This window comes from Oncorhynchus masou, unplaced genomic scaffold (genome assembly GCF_036934945.1).
Source record: "Oncorhynchus masou masou isolate Uvic2021 unplaced genomic scaffold, UVic_Omas_1.1 unplaced_scaffold_909, whole genome shotgun sequence".
In the NCBI taxonomy this organism is placed as follows: domain Eukaryota; kingdom Metazoa; phylum Chordata; class Actinopteri; order Salmoniformes; family Salmonidae; genus Oncorhynchus; species Oncorhynchus masou.
The window spans coordinates 31,853-52,307 of NW_027015566.1; the positions used below are offsets into that span (position 1 = coordinate 31,853).

The 20,455-nt window shown below is 39.4% G+C and overlaps 1 protein-coding gene across 1 annotated transcript in view; it reads left to right on the plus strand.

Annotated features, from left to right (window-relative positions):
- Positions 1–2,908: 2,908 nt before the first annotated feature.
- LOC135538112 (NLR family CARD domain-containing protein 3-like) overlaps positions 2,909–20,455 on the plus strand; it is a 39,246-nt gene continuing 21,699 nt past the window's right edge. The window contains exons 1-4 of the mRNA XM_064964099.1: positions 2,909–2,957; positions 3,162–3,204; positions 14,596–14,699; positions 16,769–16,825. The gene's annotated coding sequence lies outside the window, so the exon portion shown is untranslated. The remainder of the gene's footprint in view (positions 2,958–3,161; positions 3,205–14,595; positions 14,700–16,768; positions 16,826–20,455) is intronic.

The following is a 20,455-nucleotide window of genomic DNA, read 5'->3' on the forward strand; positions in this document are numbered from 1 at the left end:
GAAGACTATTTATACTATGAAACAAGGTTTTTTTATTCACAATGTTTGTAAACAATAACTTCTGCCCTCTTAGGGTCGACTTGACCCGCTTATTGATTAGAAAGTATGATTAGAAACCAAGGCTGTGGAATATATTCTCCCTCACAGGCTATGAAAAAGACAAAAGCGAGGACATTGACTCCTGAGTGTTGAACTTACGCCCACTCTACAACAACCCAGGTTGTTATATGCCCCTGAGGATCATCTACGAACGTTGGAACATCTACAACTATTGAAGATGCAAAAAGGGGTTTTCAGAAATACATTTGGTTTGCGGATATGTATTATTATAAAAATAACATAACATTATTATCATAATCTAAAACACTTTAAAGGAGCTCTAATTCAAACATGCAAGGATATATATATTTATATATATGATACGATTACCCACTTTAAAACTGTTGCTGCAATATCACTTCTCAATGTGTGTACATTTCAAGCTTTCAACAACAATAAACCAACCAGCTCAATGATGTTTCTCAGACTAACACACTGTTGAGTTTTCCTAGTTAGTAAAGAAACAACCACTAAGACAAAACACACAAAGTTGTACTATAATCTGTATACAAGTCATTCTTTACGGAAAACAGGTACATTCTGATTGATCAAGAATTCCCAATAGGTTTGTGTCTCGCCCTGACCATAGTTTACTATCTATGTTTATAGGTTTTGGTTGGGTATGGGTGTGTCACGCCCTGACCATAGTTTACTATCTATGTTTATAGGTTTTGGTTGGGTATGGGTGTGTCACGCCCTGACCATAGTTTACTATCTATGTTTATAGGTTTTGGTTGGGTATGGGTGTGTCACGCCCTGACCATAGTTTACTATCTATGTTTATAGGTTTTGGTTGGGTATGGGTGTGTCACGCCCTGACCATAGTTTACTATCTATGTTTATAGGTTTTGGTTGGGTATGGGTGTGTAACGCCTGACCATAGTTTACTATCTATGTTTATAGGTTTTGGTTGGGTATGGGTGTGTCACGCCCTGACCATAGTTTACTATCTATGTTTATAGGTTTTGGTTGGGTATGGGTGTGTCACGCCCTGACCATAGTTTACTATCTATGTTTATAGGTTTTGGTTGGGTATGGGTGTGTCACGCCCTGACCATAGTTTACTATCTATGTTTATAGGTTTTGGTTGGGTATGGGTGTGTCACACCCTGACCATAGTTTACTATCTATGTTTATAGGTTTTGGTTGGGTATGGGTGTGTAACGCCCTGACCATAGTTTACTATCTATGTTTATAGGTTTTGGTTGGGTATGGGTGTGTCACACCCTGACCATAGTTTACTATCTATGTTTATAGGTTTTGGTTGGGTATGGGTGTGTCACACCCTGACCATAGTTTACTATCTATGTTTATAGGTTTTGGTTGGGTATGGGTGTGTCACGCCCTGACCATAGTTTACTATGTATGTTTATAGGTTTTGGTTGGGTATGGGTGTGTCACGCCCTGACCATAGTTTACGATGTATGTTTATAGGTTTTGGTTGGGTATGGGTGTGTCACGCCCTGACCATAGTTTACTATGTATGTTTATAGGTTTTGGTTGGGTATGGGTGTGTCACGCCCTGACCATAGTTTACTATGTATGTTTATAGGTTTTGGTTGGGTATGGGTGTGTCACGCCCTGACCATAGTTTACTATCTATGTTTATAGGTTTTGGTTGGGTATGGGTGTGTCACGCCCTGACCATAGTTTACTATGTATGTTTATAGGTTTTGGTTGGGTATGGGTGTGTCTCGCCCTGACCATAGTTTACTATCTAAGTTTATAGGTTTTGGTTGGGTATGGGTGTGTCACGCCCTGACCATAGTTTACTATGTATGTTTATAGGTTTTGGTTGGGTATGGGTGTGTCACGCCCTGACCATAGTTTGCTATCTATGTTTATAGGTTTTGTTTGGTATGGGTGTGATCTGAGTGGGCATTCTATGCTGTATGTCTCGTTTGTCTTTTCTGTGTTTGGCCTGATATGGTTTTCAATCAGAGGCCTGTGTTAGTCATTGTCTCTGATTGGGAACCATATTTAGGTAGCCTGTGTTGTCATTGTTGTGTGATTGTCTATGTTAGGTGCTTGTGTCAGCACATTTGGTATATAGCGTCACGGTCGTTGTTCACTTACTCACCTCCAGAAATATCCATTAGTAGGGCTTCACAGACTATGTTATGCTGCCTGGTTTCTTACGAAGTTGTTCAGAGTGCACACTTTTCTTTTTTTAATATATAAATATTCTTGGGTATGTGATTATTTGGACCTACGGCTAAAATTGTGTGATCGTGAAAGGCGCCGTAAAGGACAGGGCGCAGTTTGCTTCTGAGAATCCACGTCTAACAGTCGCTTCCCAATCACCTATGTCCAGTAGCCTTCAGAAATACCTATTAGGAGGGATTCACTTATTCACATCTCTTTTTTAATCTGTCCTGGCAGCTAAATATTCGGGGCTGTGGGTTTGCGCTAAAGCTGTGGTAACATAATGTTAAAGTATATGCTCCATGTTCTGCCCCTAACTCGCGAAAGTACGGAATGTGTTTGCAGGGCCGTGGTGGGATTTTTTCGGGAGATATCCTGTATGCAACAACCTGTATATTTGTTTTAGAGAACAAAGGCGGTGAATTCAAACAACAGGAGGGGATGTGGAGACATTCTGTCTACAACTGGGGTGGGGGGCACCGGGCTCTGCTTAGAGATATCAATGTTTAACCCCGGGTGGTCGGCACACACACACACACCCTTTGTGAACACACACACACCCTTTGTTTTTGAAATGCACACACACACACACACACACACTCCTGCTGCTCCGTCACACGCACACTCGGGCACGCACCCTAATTTTCCGTGTCTTTTTTCTTCGTGACAGACCGGGGTGATGTCGGGAAAGGACATTTTCCTGTCGTTAAAGGGTGAGATACATTTTTAAAACCAGTGATTTAATTCCAAAATATTTAGTACAAACTCTTTAAAGACGTGTTAGATTAAATTACCAAATTGTACTACTATTTAAACATGCATCATTAGTGTATTATGTAAAAACATTGGAGGCCTACAGTTGTACCGCACACTCACGCACGCACCCTGATTTTCTGTGTCTTTTTTCTTCGTGACAGACCGGGGTGATGGATGGAAAGGACATTTTCCTGTCATTAAAGGGTGAGATATTGTGTATTCTATAATACTTTAAGATCCATAAATTTTTAATGCAAAATAATGAATGCTTAATGTAGTTCAGATAGAGCACGATCAGCAGGGCGGGCGATAGAGTACACAACTGTATCAACGGCTTCAATTTCTGACAAAATAATATTATCATTGTATACAATATATTTATTTATTAGACCTACCAACATACAACACAATATTGAGATACTAAAAAATGTATATGCAACCTGTTGACTGATCTAGTCTATGTTGAAATAATCTAAATGACTGCAGCGACCCCTTCATTAAAAACTATAGACGCATTTGACCGTAGACCATTTTGTTTTATAATGGTTACATGTTCAGTACACACCCCTGCATTCTATATTATAAAGTAGGCTGTTGGTCTTTGAGGTCTGTTATGTCAATTTGCCTTTATACATCTCATTGACCTACTGTCAACTCCCTCAGTTGTAAACATCTACAATAATCATTAGACGTACGCGTCAGAGTTATCATACCCCGTGTCGGGTTTGTACAGAGTTGGTTAAATCCGCTCTTTTGCTCCCCACTTACGTGGGTAATAATCTCCAAGCTGCTCTAAGCGGTGATGTTTTTGGTGTCTCTAGGTTCATCTCTAGACTGTTGAATGAGGCCTGTTTCAACTTTCTAACAAAACCTTTAAAGGTAGTTTGTGAAACCATTCAGTTGTGGCTGTATGTAAAACATATTTAACACGTATTGCAGGTTACAGAAGCCTCCTGTTGTACTATGAATCCCCCCTCATCCCTGTTAGATCTTGATGTGTTGGCTCTCTATGTATGTACATGTTTATAATCCACATAGTGTGAATATTGTTTTCCATAAAGTTAATAACCCCCCTAAACCCCCTCTTCCCCTATCGTTAAAGCGTGAGATACATTTTTAAAACCTGTGATTTAATTCAAAATATTTAGTACTTACATTTTAACACATGTTATAATTCCAAAATGTTTACTATTTCTTAGAGATAAAGGGTCCAGTTAGCCCTGACCATTATCCGTTTCCAATTCACCAACGCTAAGGCGCTTGCCCGATCCATCAAAACTCCGTAAGTTTTCCCTCCTGTGTAGATCAACCGTCCTGCCTGTAAATCCTGGGTTTGCCCACATCATTAATTAATAAGATGTGGAGAAAACTGTTTAGCCATAGTTAAAGGCCTTTCATAAAGAGGCTGTCATGATTGCCTGTGCCTCATGTTTAACACGTATTGCTTGTTACCGAATACTACTGTTGTACATTTAATATCCACTAGCAGATTTCGTCGCATTTGCACAAATTCTGTCCTGTTACTGTGGTCTTTTTAAAAGTCAATAAATATGTATGTAAAGTGTACATGTTTGTTTCACTGTAGATTTGTTTAACCCTCCTAGAAACACCTAATTTCATCCCACAGCATTAATTAATAAGCTGTGTAGAAAACTGTTTAGCCATAAGTAAATGCCTTTCATAAAGCGGCTGTCATGATGAACCTGAATCTGAAATGACCTTTAGGATCTTTTCTTTGGGGTTCTAATCTCCCCAGGTGTGCAGGCCCTGCAAATCCTTAGGCTGGAGCCATCTGGAAGCTCTGTGCCTGTACATATAAAGAGAACTAAATAGGAAACTAGGCTGAGAAACATTATTTAGATGGCTGTTTAATTGTTGTTTAAAGCTTGAAATGGACACAATGCCAAGGGACCCCCCCCCCACACACACACACACACACACACACACACACACACACACACACACACACACACACACACACACACACACACACACACACACACACACACACACCTGCTTCATAGATAACAACATAAGGACAATACAATTGGGGGTGGGGGACATACACGTTCCAAAAGTTCAAACACTCAACCCCCCCCAGTTCACCCAGGCCCCTAGACATCAATCAGCATGACTACTTCAAAGGATGCCATATAGATATAAAATAACACACCCTCTAACACGTGACCACAGGAACAGGATGGCCTGGCCGGAGGCCCATATTTGGACATGTGTACGTCATCATGACGCAGGGTCATAAATCAATTACTTTGACGCGTGCCGTCTACTTTAATCTCTCTTACATGATATTTTGCCACGGACACGTTTGATTTCTCGATGGGAAGTGGTATTATTTCAAATGCAGAATAGGTATTTATTTAGTATTTACAGATGCTCAAAAGGAGCCATTTGAAATAGATTCTGACTGTGCTCGTCCTTCAGCTTGATGTGCCTGGTCTGAGGCTCACTACCGAGTTTGGAACTCAATAGTGAGTGTTACAACCGAGGACAGACGTGCTTCAGCCATCAGCAGCCCCGTTCTGGGAGCTTGTGTGGCCTACCACTTTGTGCCTGAGCCGTTGTTTCTCCTATATGTTTCAACTTCCCAATAACAGCATTTACAGTTGACTGGGGAATCTCTAGCAGGGCAGAAATGTGATGAACTGACTTTGTGGAAAGGTGGCATCCTATGACTGTGCCACGTTGAAAGTCACTGAGATTTTCATTAAGGCCATTCTACTGCTAATGTTTGTCTATGGAGATTGCATGGCTGTGTGCTCGATTTTATACACCTGTAAGCAACAGGTGTGGCTGAAATAGCCGAATCTACATATTTGAAGGGGTGTCCACATACTTTTGCACATACTATTGCACACATTATCGGGTCTAACGGTCGTCTCACGCCGAACTGCGCATGTGCAGTCCGTTAAAGCCACTTCTTCGATATCAAGTATTTTAGACTCAAATAATAACGTGTCAGTTTGTCACTTTCACAAAGTTGGAGTAATAACATGTTCAAATACCTAATACATTGGCTCCAATCTAGGTTTTGCTTTTAGATTTCGAGAAAATGTACGACTAAGGAACCATTTTTCACTTCTGACTTCTCAAACCCCAAATCACGGCATCGGTCGACTTCCCACAGTCTTCTTCCCAGCGGTCCCGGTAGACTCGGGATGTTGCGTCTGGGTTTAGGAATTCTGGTTATGTCATTTCGTCATGAAGTTGAAAGTAAGTTTGCAGGCGAATGCACTTACAAAATGGATGTTGAAACTGTGGCGCACATTTCTCTGTAATCATTAGAAGTCGGGTGAAAGTATTGATTTGAAGGAAAGACGAGCAGATTCTGGTAAGTCTAGAGGCAACATACAAACTATTATAAAGTTAGGTCGTCATCAGACATTTAATAGTTAAGATTAGGTTTGATCTATGATCACTGATCATCATGTGTGTAGTGCTGGGGAGCGCGAGGGAGCACTTTCACTTTGAGAATACACAAATAAATAATTCTGATCAATTCTAAATAAATTATATGTAATGACCTGGTAAATGGTAACGTTATTGTTACAAAAAATATTCATTTTTAATAAGATTTTAGGACGGTTAGCTGAAGATGAATAGTAAAAAAAATTGTAGGATGGATTTTAACCATCTTCTAAAACAGGGCTCTCCGATCCTGTTCCTGGAGAGATACCATCCTGTAGGTTTTCATTACTATTCAAAACTAGTCACCTGATTAAAATAATGAGTTGGTTTATAAGATGAATCTTGCTATTTCCAGCTGGGATTGGAGTAAAACCCTACCGGAGGGTAGCGCTCCAGAAACAGGGTTGGAGAGAAACCCACCGGAGGGTAGCACTCCAGAAACAGGGTTGGAGAGAAACCCACCGGAGGGTAGCGCTCCAGAAACAGGGTTGGAGAGAAACCCACCGGAGGGTAGCGCTCCAGAAACAGGGTTGGAGTGAAACCCTACCGGAGGGTAGCGCTCCAGAAACAGGGCTGGAGAGAAACCCTACCGGAGGGTAGCGCTCCAGAAACAGGGCTGGAGAGACCTGTAATGAAAGACTATTCAATAGAATACACATGTCGATACAAACGTTGCTGTAATAAATTATGACGTCATTTACATAGTTTGATGCGCTCCCTCACCTAAAAAAAAATACATCACTGCTTATCATGCCAACCGACCTGATGGCCTCCATTGAAAATGTTGTAAAAAATATCAGGCCAAGGCTACATTCTCTGTCCTGCTACTGGTAGGACTATAACATTATGTGAACTGATCTGAACAGGTTTAGACTGGTCATCTATGATATGTAGGTTATATACAGTACATTCTCTGTCCTGCTACTGGTAGGACTATAACATTATGTGAACTGATCTGAACAGGTTTAGACTGGTCATCTATGATATGTAGGCTATAGCTGAGGTATAGACCTTGATCTGCATATCACTACCAAACTGCTATTATACATTATAACCTAGCCTACTTTACATAATATAACATCTACATATCACGAACAACCCACTACTATACATTATAACCTAGTCTACTTTACATAATGTAACATCTACATATCACTAACAACCCACTACTATACATTATAACCTAGTCTACTTTACATAATATAACATCTACATATCACTAACAACCCACTACTATACATTATAACCTAGTCTACTTTACATAATATAACATCTACACATCACTAACAACCCACTACTATACATTATAACCTAGTCTACTTTACATAATATAACATATCACTAACAACCCACTACTATACATTATAACCTAGTCTACTTTACATAATATAACATATCACTAACAACCCACTACTATACATTATAACCTAGCCTACTTTACATAATATAACATATCACTAACAACCCACTACTATACATTATAACCTAGTCTACTTTACATAATATAACACATCACTAACAACCCACTACTATACATTATAATCTAGTCTACTTTACATAATATAACATATCACTAACAACCCACTATACATTATAACCTAGTCTACTTTACATAATATAACATATCACTAACAACCCACTACTATACATTATAACCTAGTCTACTTTACATAATATAACATATCACTAACAACCCACTACTATACATTATAACCTAGCCTACTTTACATAATATAACATATCACTAACAACCCACTACTATACATTATAACCTAGTCTACTTTACATAATATAACACATCACTAACAACCCACTACTATACATTATAACCTAGTCTACTTTACATAATATAACATATCACTAACAACCCACTATACATTATAACCTAGTCTACTTTACATAATATAACATATCACTAACAACCTACTATACATTATAACCTAGTCTACTTTACATAATGTAACACATCACTAACAACCCACTACTATACATTATAACCTAGTCTACTTTACATAATATAACATATCACTAACAACCCACTATACATTATAACCTAGTCTACTTTACATAATGTAACACATCACTAACAACCCACTACTATACATTATAACCTAGTCTACTTTACATAATATAACATCTACATCACTAACATCCCACTACTATACATTATAACCTAGTCTACTTTACATAATATAACACATCACTAACAACCCACTACTATACATTATAACCTAGTCTACTTTACATAATATAACATCTACATCACTAACATCCCACTACTATACATTATAACCTAGTCTACTTTACATAATATAACATATACATATCACTAACAACCCACTACTATACATTATAACCTAGCCTACTTTACATAATATAACATATCACTAACAACCCACTACTATACATTATAACCTAGCCTACTTTACATAATATAACATATCACTAACAACCCACTACTATACATTATAACCTAGCCTACTTTACATAATATAACATATCACTAACAACCCACTACTATACATGATAACCTAGCCTACTTTACATAATATAACATCTACATATCACTAACAACCCACTACTATACATTATAACCTAGCCTACTTTACATAATATAACATATCACTAACAACCCACTACTATACATTATAACCTAGTCTACTTTACATAATATAACATATCACTAACAACCCACTACTATACATTATAACCTAGTCTACTTTACATAATATAACATCTACATATCACTAACAGCCCACTGCTATACATGATAACCTAGCCTACTTTACATAATATAACATCTACATATCACTAACAACCCACTACTATACATTATAACCTAGTCTACTTTACATAATATAACATATCACTAACAACCCACTACTATACATTATAACCTAGTCTACTTTACATAATATAACATATCACTAACAACCCACTACTATACATTATAACCTAGCCTACTTTACATAATATAACATCTACATATCACTAACAACCCACTACTATACATTATAACCTAGCCTACTTTACATAATATAACATCTACATATCACTAACAACCCACTACTATACATTATAACCTAGTCTACTTTACATAATATAACATATCACTAACAACCCACTACTATACATTATAACCTAGTCTACTTTACATAATATAACATCTACATATCACTAACAACCCACTACTATACATTATAACCTAGTCTACTTTACATAATATAACATCTACACATCACTAACAACCCACTACTATACATTATAACCTAGTCTACTTTACATAATATAACATATCACTAACAACCCACTACTATACATTATAACCTAGTCTACTTTACATAATATAACATATCACTAACAACCCACTACTATGCATTAAGATGCAACTAAAGATGGAGATTAATGTGGGATCATCTGTGATGAGACCAGTCATATTTAAATGCTGAATTTTATTATTTTTAGAGGTATTTTTCTAACCTGAAAAAAAATCTGATATATTTTGTCCATCCTCCTCCATTTCTTCCTACATCTGACACAGGTTCCATCTGCTTTCAGTCTATACATATCATCCACCTGGTGTTGTAGATCAAACAGAACAGATTTATCCTCCTCCATTTCTACCTACATCTGACACAGGTTCTGTCTGCTTTCAGTCTATACATATCATCCACCTGGTGTTGTAGATCAAACAGAACAGATTCATCCTCCTCCATTTCTACCTACATCTGACACAGGTTCCATCTGCTTTCAGTCTATACACATCATCCACCTGGTGTTGTAGATCAAACAGAACAGATTTATCCTCCTCCATTTCTACCTACATCTGACACAGGTTCCATCTGCTTTCAGTCTATACATATCATCCACCTGGTGTTGTAGATCAAACAGAACAGATTCATCCTCCTCCATTTCTACCTACATCTGACACAGGTTCTGTCTGCTTTCAGTCTATACATATCATCCACCTGGTGTTGTAGATCAAACAGAACAGATTTATCCTCCTCCATTTCTACCTACATCTGACACAGGTTCTGTCTGCTTTCAGTCTATACATATCATCCACCTGGTGTTGTAGATCAAACAGAACAGATTCATCCTCCTCCATTTCTACCTACATCTGACACAGGTTCCATCTGCTTTCAGTCTATACATATCATCCAACTGGTGTTGTAGATCAAACAGAACAGATTTATCCTCCTCTGAAAGACCTTCAACAGGCTTTTGAACAAGACAGGTGATCTTTGTAATTACACTTTCTTCTTCAGTTCTCCTGGTCTTGGCAACAATACTCTCATGTTTTCTTGCATATTTTCCAACCTTTAAAAGCTCCCAGTTATTACTGTAGGAATTGTTATTCATTGCGTTGTTCCAGAAGTTTTTAATTACATAGTTTATCTCCATCTGGACCAACTCATGTTTTAATATAGAGCTATTAAGCTTCCAATAGGATGCTCTGCCAGGGCCATTATCAGAGATAAACAGTGTAATGTCAATATAAACAGCTCTATTGTCAGTAAGGGCCATTATCAGAGATAAACAGTGTAATGTCAATATAAACAGCTCTATGATCAGTAAGGGCCATTATCAGAGATAAACAGTGTAATGTCAATATAAACAGCTCTATGATCAGTAAGGGCCATTATCAGAGACAAACAGTGTAATGTCAATATAAACAGCTCTATGATCAGTAAGGGCCATTATCAGAGATAAACAGTGTAACGTCAATATAAACAGCTCTATGATCAATAAGGGCCATTATTAGAGATAAACAGTGTAATGTCTATATAAACAGCTCTATGATCAGTAAGGGTCATTATCAGAGATAAACAGTGTAATGTCAATATAAACAGTAAGGGCCATTATCAGAGATAAATAGTGTAATGTCAATATAAACAGCTCTATGATCAGTAAGGGCCATTATCAGAGATAAACAGTGTAATGTCAATATAAACAGCTCTATGATCAGTAAGGGCCATTATCAGAGATAAACAGTGTAATGTCAGTATAAATAGCTCTATGGTCAGTAAGGGCCATTATCAGAGATCAACAGTGTAATGTCAATATAAGCAGCTCTATGATCAGTAAGGGCCATTATCAGAGATAAACAGTGTAATGTCAATATAAACAGCTCTATGATCAGTAAGGGCCATTATCAGAGATAAACAGTGTAATGTCAATATAAGCAGCTCTATGATCAGTAAGGACCATTATCAGAGATAAACAGTCTGGGAGTGAGATCTGTTCACATCAGAGGGAGATAACTAGGTATGTTGACTATCAGTCACAGTCTGGGAGTGAGATCTGCTCACATCAGAGGGAGATAACTAGGTATGTTGACTATCAGTCACAGTCTGGGAGTGAGATCTGCTCACATCAGAGGGATATAACTAGGTATGTTGACTATCAGTCAGAGTCTGGGAGTGAGATCTGCTCACATCAGAGGGAGATAACTAGGTATGTTGACTATCAGTCACAGTCCATACCTGCCTACTCCTTTAACACCAGAGGCAACATGATTAATGTTTCCACTGTCGATACCCTACTCCTTTAACACCAGAGACAACATGATTAATGTTTCCACTGTCCATACCTGCCTACTCCTTTAACACCAGAGACAACATGATTAATGTTTCCACTGTCCATACCTGCCTACTCCTTTAACACCAGAGGCAACATGATTAATGTTTCCACTGTCGATACCCTACTCCTTTAACACCAGAGACAACATGATTAATGTTTCCACTGTCCATACCTGCCTACTCCTTTAACACCAGAGACAACATGATTAATGTTTCCACTGTCCATACCTGCCTACTCCTTTAACACCAGAGGCAACATGATTAATGTTTCCACTGTCCATACCTGCCTACTCCTTTAACACCAGAGACAACATGATTAATGTTTCCACTGTCCATACCTGCCTACTCCTTTAACACCAGAGACAACATGATTAATGTTTCCACTGTCCATACCTGCCTACTCCTTTAACACCAGAGACAACATGATTAATGTTTCCACTGTCCATACCTGCCTACTCCTTTAACACCAGAGACAACATGATTAACCTGTTGATGCTCTGGGGGCGCAATTTCATTTTTGGATGAAAAACGTTCCCGTTTTAAACAAGATATTTTGTCACAAAAAGATGCTCAACTATGCATATAATTGCTACCGTTCGAAAGACAACACTCTGACGTGTCCAGAAATACAAAGATCTTCTCTGTGCGTGCCCTAAAACGTGAGCTTCAGGCAAAACCAAGATGAGATGGATTCCAGGAAATGACAAGGATTTTTGAGGCTCTGTTTTTCAAGATCTCCTTATATGGCTGTGAACGCAAGAGGAATTAGTCAGCCCTTTCTGTCGTTTCCCCAAGGTGTCTGCAGCATTGTGACGTATTTGTGGGCAGATCATTGGAAGATTGACCATAACAGACCACATTTACCACGTGTCCGCCCGGTGTCCTGCGCCGAAATTGGTGCGCAAAAGTCACCTGCCAGTATTTTTCCATGGGACACAGAGAGGAAAGCAAGCTTCCACGAACTGCATGTCAATGAAGAGATATGTGAAAAAACACCTTGAGGATTGATTCCAAACAACGTTTGCCATGTTTCGGTCGATATTATGTAGTTAATCCGGAAAAAGTTTCACGTTGTAGGTGACTGCATTTCGGTTCGTTTCGGTAGCCAGACGCAATGTAGAAAACGGAACGATTTCTCCTACACACAGACGCTTTCAGGAAACACTGCGCATTTGGTATGTGACTGAGACTCTCCTCATTGAAAACATCAGAAGCTCTTCAAAGGTAAATGATTTTATTTATTTGGTTATCTGGTTTTTGTGAAAATGTTGCGTGCTACATGCTACACAAAATGCTATGCTAGCTTTGCATACTCTTACACAAATTAGTCAATTTCTATGGTTCAAAAGCATATTTTGAAAATCTGAGATGACAGTGTTGTTAAGAAAAGGCTAAGCTTGAGAGCAAACGCATTATTTTAATTTTATTTGCGATTTTCAGAAATCGTTAACATTGCGTTATGCTAATGAGCCTGAGGCTTTAGTCACGATCCCGGATCCGGGATGGGGAGTTTCAAGAAGTTAATGTTTCCACTGTCCATACCTGCCTACTCCTTCAACACCAGAGACAACATGATTAATGTTTCCACTGTCCATACCTGCCTACTCCTTTAACACCAGAGACAACATGATTAATGTTTCCACTGTCCATACCTGCCTACTCCTTTAACACCAGAGACAACATGATTAATGTTTCCACTGTCCATACCTGCCTACTCCTTTAACACCAGAGACAACATGATTAATGTTTCCACTGTCCATACCTGCCTACTCCTTTAACACCAGAGACAACATGATTAATGTTTCCACTGTCCATACCTGCCTACTCCTTCAACACCAGAGACAACATGATTAATGTTTCCACTGTCCATACCTGCCTACTCCTTTAACACCAGAGACAACATGATTCATCTGGACTATTAAAAGGACCAGGATGAACCAAACTAGTTGACAGTCAAAGACTTAGAAAGGAGGATTAAATCTCCCCAACATGTAATTATATCAAGAAGACTTTATAACTGCCCTGATTGGCTCTTTACTGACAACTCTAATAGGACAATTATATCAAGAAGACTTTATAACTGCCCTGATAGGCGCTTTATTGACAACTCTAATAGGACAATTATATCAAGAAGACTTTATAACTGCTCTGATAGGCTCTTTATTGACAACTCTAATAGGACAATTATATCAAGAAGACTTTATAACTGTCCTGATAGGCTCTTTACCTACAACTCTAATAGGACAATTATATCAAGAAGACTTTATAACTGTCCTGATAGGCTCTTTACCTACAACTCTAACAGGACAATTTGGGTCGACATGGAAGAAGAACTTAATGCCCCATTTTGAGCATCATATTATCTGAGTCAACACTTAAATGTGGGACGGCAGAATCCCATAATGTCCCAAACTAAGAAATATGGAGTCAGACAAATAAGAGACAAACATCTTCACCTTTCCTGACAAGCTCTGCTTCGTTATGGAACAACCATGAATACTAATTAGGAGGAAAGGTAGTTGTCTGGAGAGAGTGGGATAGGTTTTGTTTTAGCCTCAACACTAATACATTTCACTTCTGCTTTTAGTGTCAACTTGAATTAGAGTGTGGCTGTGGAAGACTGGTCCCTTGATGATGTCTGCAAGTGGCTGAGTACCAATGATCTCCATGATTCCATCCCATCATTCCAAGGTTCACAGTCTTTCTGAAGAATGTCAACTCTATTCTATTGTCCACTTTGCCACGAGCAAACAATCTCTGTGTCCAGACTACTCACACATATTGGCCTCTATCACCAGCATGAACCACATGTTCTAACTACCTGTGGAGTTAATGGGTGTGGGAAAACAAATAGATGTTTCAGCTTCTATCGGTCACACATCTACCAAAACCACACAGAGCTTTTACGCGGCAACTTAGATGAGAATTGCCCTCATGATGAATTTGAGACTGGGACTGATCCCATTGAAGATGACATGAGACTGGGACTGATCCCATTGAAGATGACATGAGACTGGGACTGATCCCATTGAAGATGACATGAGACTGGGACTGTTCCCATTGAAGATGACTTGAGACTGGGACTGATCCCATTGAAGATGACTTGAGACTGGGACTGTTCCCATTGAAGATGACTTGAGACTGGGACTGATCCCATTGAAGATGACATGAGACTGGGACTGATCCCATTGAAGATGACTTGAGACTGGGACTGATCCCATTGAAGATGACATGAGACTGGGACTGATCCCATTGAAGATGACATGAGACTGGGACTGATCCCATTGAAGATGACATGAGACTGGGACTGATCCCATTGAAGATGACATGAGACTGGGGGGACTGATCCCATTGAAGATGACATGAGACTGGGGGGACTGATCCCATTGAAGATGACATGAGACTGGGACTGATCCCATTGAAGATGACATGAGACTGGGACTGATCCCATTGAAGATGACATGAGACTGGGACTGATCCCATTGAAGATGACATGAGACTGGGGGGACTGATCCCATTGAAGATGACATGAGACTGGGACTGATCCCATTGAAGATGACATGAGACTGGGACTGATCCCATTGAAGATGACTTGAGACTGGGACTGATCCCATTGAAGATGACATGAGACTGGGGGGACTGATCCCATTGAAGATGACATGAGACTGGGACTGATCCCATTGAAGATGACATGAGACTGGGACTGATCCCATTGAAGATGACTTGAGACTGGGACTGATCCCATTGAAGATGACATGAGACTGGGGGGACTGATCCCATTGAAGATGACATGAGACTGGGGGGACTGATCCCATTGAAGATGACATGAGACTGGGGGGACTGATCCCATTGAAGATGACATGAGACTGGGGGGACTGATCCCATTGAAGATGACATGAGACTGGGACTGATCCCATTGAAGATGACTTGAGACTGGGACTGATCCCATTGAAGATGACATGAGCGATGTAGAGAGTCTGCCAGAGGCTGAATATGTTCAAGACACAGAGATCAACACTGAGCAGCTAATTGAACGTCTCCAAAACAATATCTGTCTTTTTATTTAGTAAACCAGGAAAGAGCACTGCATCCCAGCTACGGTACAGAATAACATTGTTGAGGACCTCAGAACCATGTTGATGCATTATGACCCACTACAGTCCCCTCAGGTTTCATCTGACAAATAACTAATAGATGTGGTTGAACATGACGATCTCAGGGACTTGCTTAACAACTCTGCAGTATTGGAGGAAGGCATTAGCTGCATCATCTCTGAGTGGATGCTGGAACATTACTGTGTGAAAGAAGTGGGCGTTGTCAGGACAACTGAAGTACCACTGATAAACAAAGAAGGTTATAAAACAAGGTCATTTCAATACAGCTACGTTTCCCCCAGGCTACATGAATATAAAGAGACATGAGACAAAACAATCATAATGAATCAGATTACATGGCCCCCAGGCTACATGAATATAAAGAGACATGAGACAAAACAATCATAATGAATCAGATTCCATGGAGAGGGGGACCTGATCCTAGATCATAATGAATCAGATTAGATGGAGAGGGGGAGCTGATCCTAGAGCAACGCTCCTCCTCTGAGACACGGCCTGTATGAAACAGAACACATAGTTGTGAAGTCTCGTTACAGCATGTGTTTACTGCCATCTAGTGGAAGATACCAATATAACACTTTATTATCAGGGTGGGGAGGCGGCTGAGCTGAATGAAACAGAAAGTAAAGTTGTTCTTTTGTTCAGGATCCATTTTGAGACAACAGAGCAGAAAACACTATATGGAGATTATTGAAAAATAAAGTAAGTATTTCTGAACAATAATCTATTCTAATGGACAGAATAAGATAATTAATACCTATAATGAGATATTACTAGTTAGTAGAACTGCTACTTGAGCTGAGTTGCTGACAGACAGCAGTTTTCAAAGTGTAAACTAATCAGAAGGCCGACATGTTATCAGTAAAACGTCTGGTAAAGATGGTGGAGGAGCTTTTCAATTATATGGTTTTATGTTTATCTCAGTGTTTCTCCATCCTTTTGTTCTTACCAGAACTTACACACCTGATTCAACTAATCATCACATATTTTAAGACAGTTTAATATTTGAACATTCTCAAATTAAAACCTTTTTGGTTTGTAGGACTGCTTACAATTATTAAAGTCCTACAGTAACATTTTGGAGGAAAACAACACAGCTAAACTTGGTTTCGAGTAATTTACATGTATATACCTAGGATAGGATAAAGTAATCCTTCTCACCCCCCCCCCTTAAATGATTTAGATGCACTATTGTAAAGTGGCTGTTCCACTGGATGTCATAAGGTGAATTCACCAATTTGTAAGTCGCTCTGGATAAGAGCGTCTGCCAAATGACTTAAATGTAAATGTTAAATGTATCAAACATAATGTAAGAGAGATGTCTTGAAGAAACGCGTCTGGGATTAGAACTCTGTGTCTCTGTGACAGTGGGAGGTTTGTTTTGCATGGCCCGGTGCTACAGGTGGGTGGACATTTATTTTATGGACCAATGGAATGGTGTAAAATGCTCAAACTCCGCTCCCCCGGGGATCCGGGCAATGCAGAACGAATTCACCCAGTGACCTTCATAACTTACTTTATTTCCTGATATGAAATTGAAAGTAACTTTGTAGCCGACGCAGTTACAAAATGTCTGTTGAAACTGTGGAGCACATGTCTTGAGAACGTTAGAACAGTGGTGGAAAAAGTACTGAATTCTCAAACTGGAGTAAACTGGGGTCCTGTGTGGCTCAGTCGGTAGAGCATGGCACTTGCAAAGCCAAGCGTCGTGGGTTCGATTCCCGCTAGGGCCACCCATATGTAAAAGTAGTGGCCCCAGCCGACTTGTAAGACGCTTTGGACAAAAGCGTCTGCTAAATGGGATATATATATAAAGATTCCTTCATAGAAAATGACTCCAGTAAAGGTGAAAGTCACACAGTAAAATACTACTTCAGTAAAAGTCAAAGTATTTGGTCTGCAATATAATTAAGTATCAAAGTATTTAATCATTTTAAATTCCTTATATTAAGCAAACCAGACAGCACAATGTTTTTGTTATTTTAATTTACAAATAGCCAGGGTCACACTCCAACACGCAGACACCATTTAAAAACAAGGCAATTGTGTTTAGTGAGTCCTCCAGATCAGAGGCAGTAGGGATGACCAGGGATGTTCTCTGTTTAGTGAGTCCTCCAGATCAGAGGCAGTAGGGATGACCAGGGATGTTCTCTGTTGAGTGAGTCCTCCAGATTGTGACCAATAACATTTGACTTGATTTAGATTAGGCTATATATACAACATGACCAAAAGTATGTAGACACCTGCTGGTCGAACGACTCATTCCAAAATCATAGGCATTAATATGGAGTTGGTCCCCCCTCTGCTGCAAGAACAGCCTCCTCTCTTCTGGGAAGACTTTCCACGAGTTGTTGGAACATTGCTGCGGGGACTTGCTTCCATTAAGCCACAAGAGCATTAGGGAGGTCGGGCACTGATGTTGGGTGATTAGGCCTGGCTCACAGTCGGCGTTCCAATTCATCCCAAAGGTGTTTGATGGGGTTGAGGTCAGGGCACTGTGCAGGCCAGTCAAGTTCTTCCACACCAATCTCGAGAAGCCATTTCTGTATTGACCTCACTTTGTGCACGGGGACATTGTCAAGCTGAAACAGAAAATGCCATTCCCCAAACTGTTGCCACCATTGTTTGTCTATGGAGATTGCATGGCAGTGTGATTGATTTTATACACCTGTCAGCAATGGGTGTGGCTGAAATAGCCGAATCCACTAATTTGAAGGGTTGTCCACATACTTTTGACTATATAGTGTAGATGCTCTGTCCTGTTACTGGTAGGACTATAACATTATGTGAACTGACCTGAACAGGTTTAGACTGGTCATCTATGATATGTAGGTTATATACAGTACATTCTCTGTCCTGCTACTGGTAGGACTATAACATTATGTGAACTGATCTGAACAGGTTTAGACTGGTCATCTATGATATGTAGGTTATATACAGTACATTCTCTGTCCTGCTACTGGTAGGACTATAACATTATGTGAACTGATCTGAACAGGTTTAGACTGGTCATCTATGATATGTAGGTTATATACAGTACATTCTCTGTCCTGCTACTGGTAGGACTATAACATTATGTGAACTGATCTGAACAGGTTTAGACTGGTCATCTATGATATGTAGGTTATAGCCGAGGTATAGACCTTGATCTGCATATCACTAACAAACTGCTATTATACATGATAACCTAGTCTACTTTACATAATATAACATCTACATATCACTAACAGCCCACTACTATACATTATAACCTAGTCTACTTTACATAATGTAACATCTACATATCACTAACAACCCACTACTGTACATTATAACCTAGACTACTTTACATAATATAACATATACATATCACTAACAGCCCACTACTATACATTATAACCTAGTCTACTTTACATAATATAACATCAATTACTTGATGCAAATAAACTTTCTGAATGGATCAGTGATTTACTCCTCAGATCAATCATGTCCGTTTTAGCCCTTCTGTCTACATTCTCAGATACATTTAGAAAAGAACAGATTGAAAGACAATAAATATCCTACTTTTAGTGAATACAAATAATTGTGTTACTGTACTTTCTATAACTACCTTAACAAACAGTGACTGTCAGGATTTGGCCAGGGTTGTTCCGGTTTTTGGTCACTAGATGCCCCCATTGTGCTTTTTGACCTTTTGCTTTCCCTGATCCCCATTATTATTTGCACCTGTGCCTCGTTTTCCCCTGATTCTATTTAAACCCTTTGTTTCCCTCAGTTCTTTGCTCTGTGCTTGTATGTTAGCACCCAGCCCTAGTATTCTGTGTACTCTTGTTGATCCCGGTGGACGCTCTTGTGGAATTTTGTTTTTTTTGTTCTTGTTTATTTATTTTTGAGTATCTTTTTAGGCTTTTTATGCTATACCTACCACCTTGTGGATTTACCTTTTTGTCTTGAGGATTACCTTGTGGATTACCTTGTTCTTGTGGAATTCCTTTTGAGCTTGTGGAGTTACATGTTTTCCTGAAGGACTTCACTTTTTACTTTATTAAATACACCGTCTCAAGTACTGCTGTGTCTGCCTCATCTTCTGGATTCTGCTGACTATTCGTGGCTTAGTTGATTAAGTGACTGTTTCTCACTCCGGAGACCCGGGTTCGTAATCGGGTCCTGACAGAAACACAGAGCCAAAAATGAACCCAGAGGCAGCCAGTTCCCAGGACCTTGTTGCCATGCTGTCCCACCACCAGGAGACTGTCCAACGCCACGAAGCCGCCCTGGTTCAGCAAGAGGCCTTAATGGCTAGACATTCTCATCTTCTGTTGGAGATGCTGACTTCCATAAAGCAGATATCTG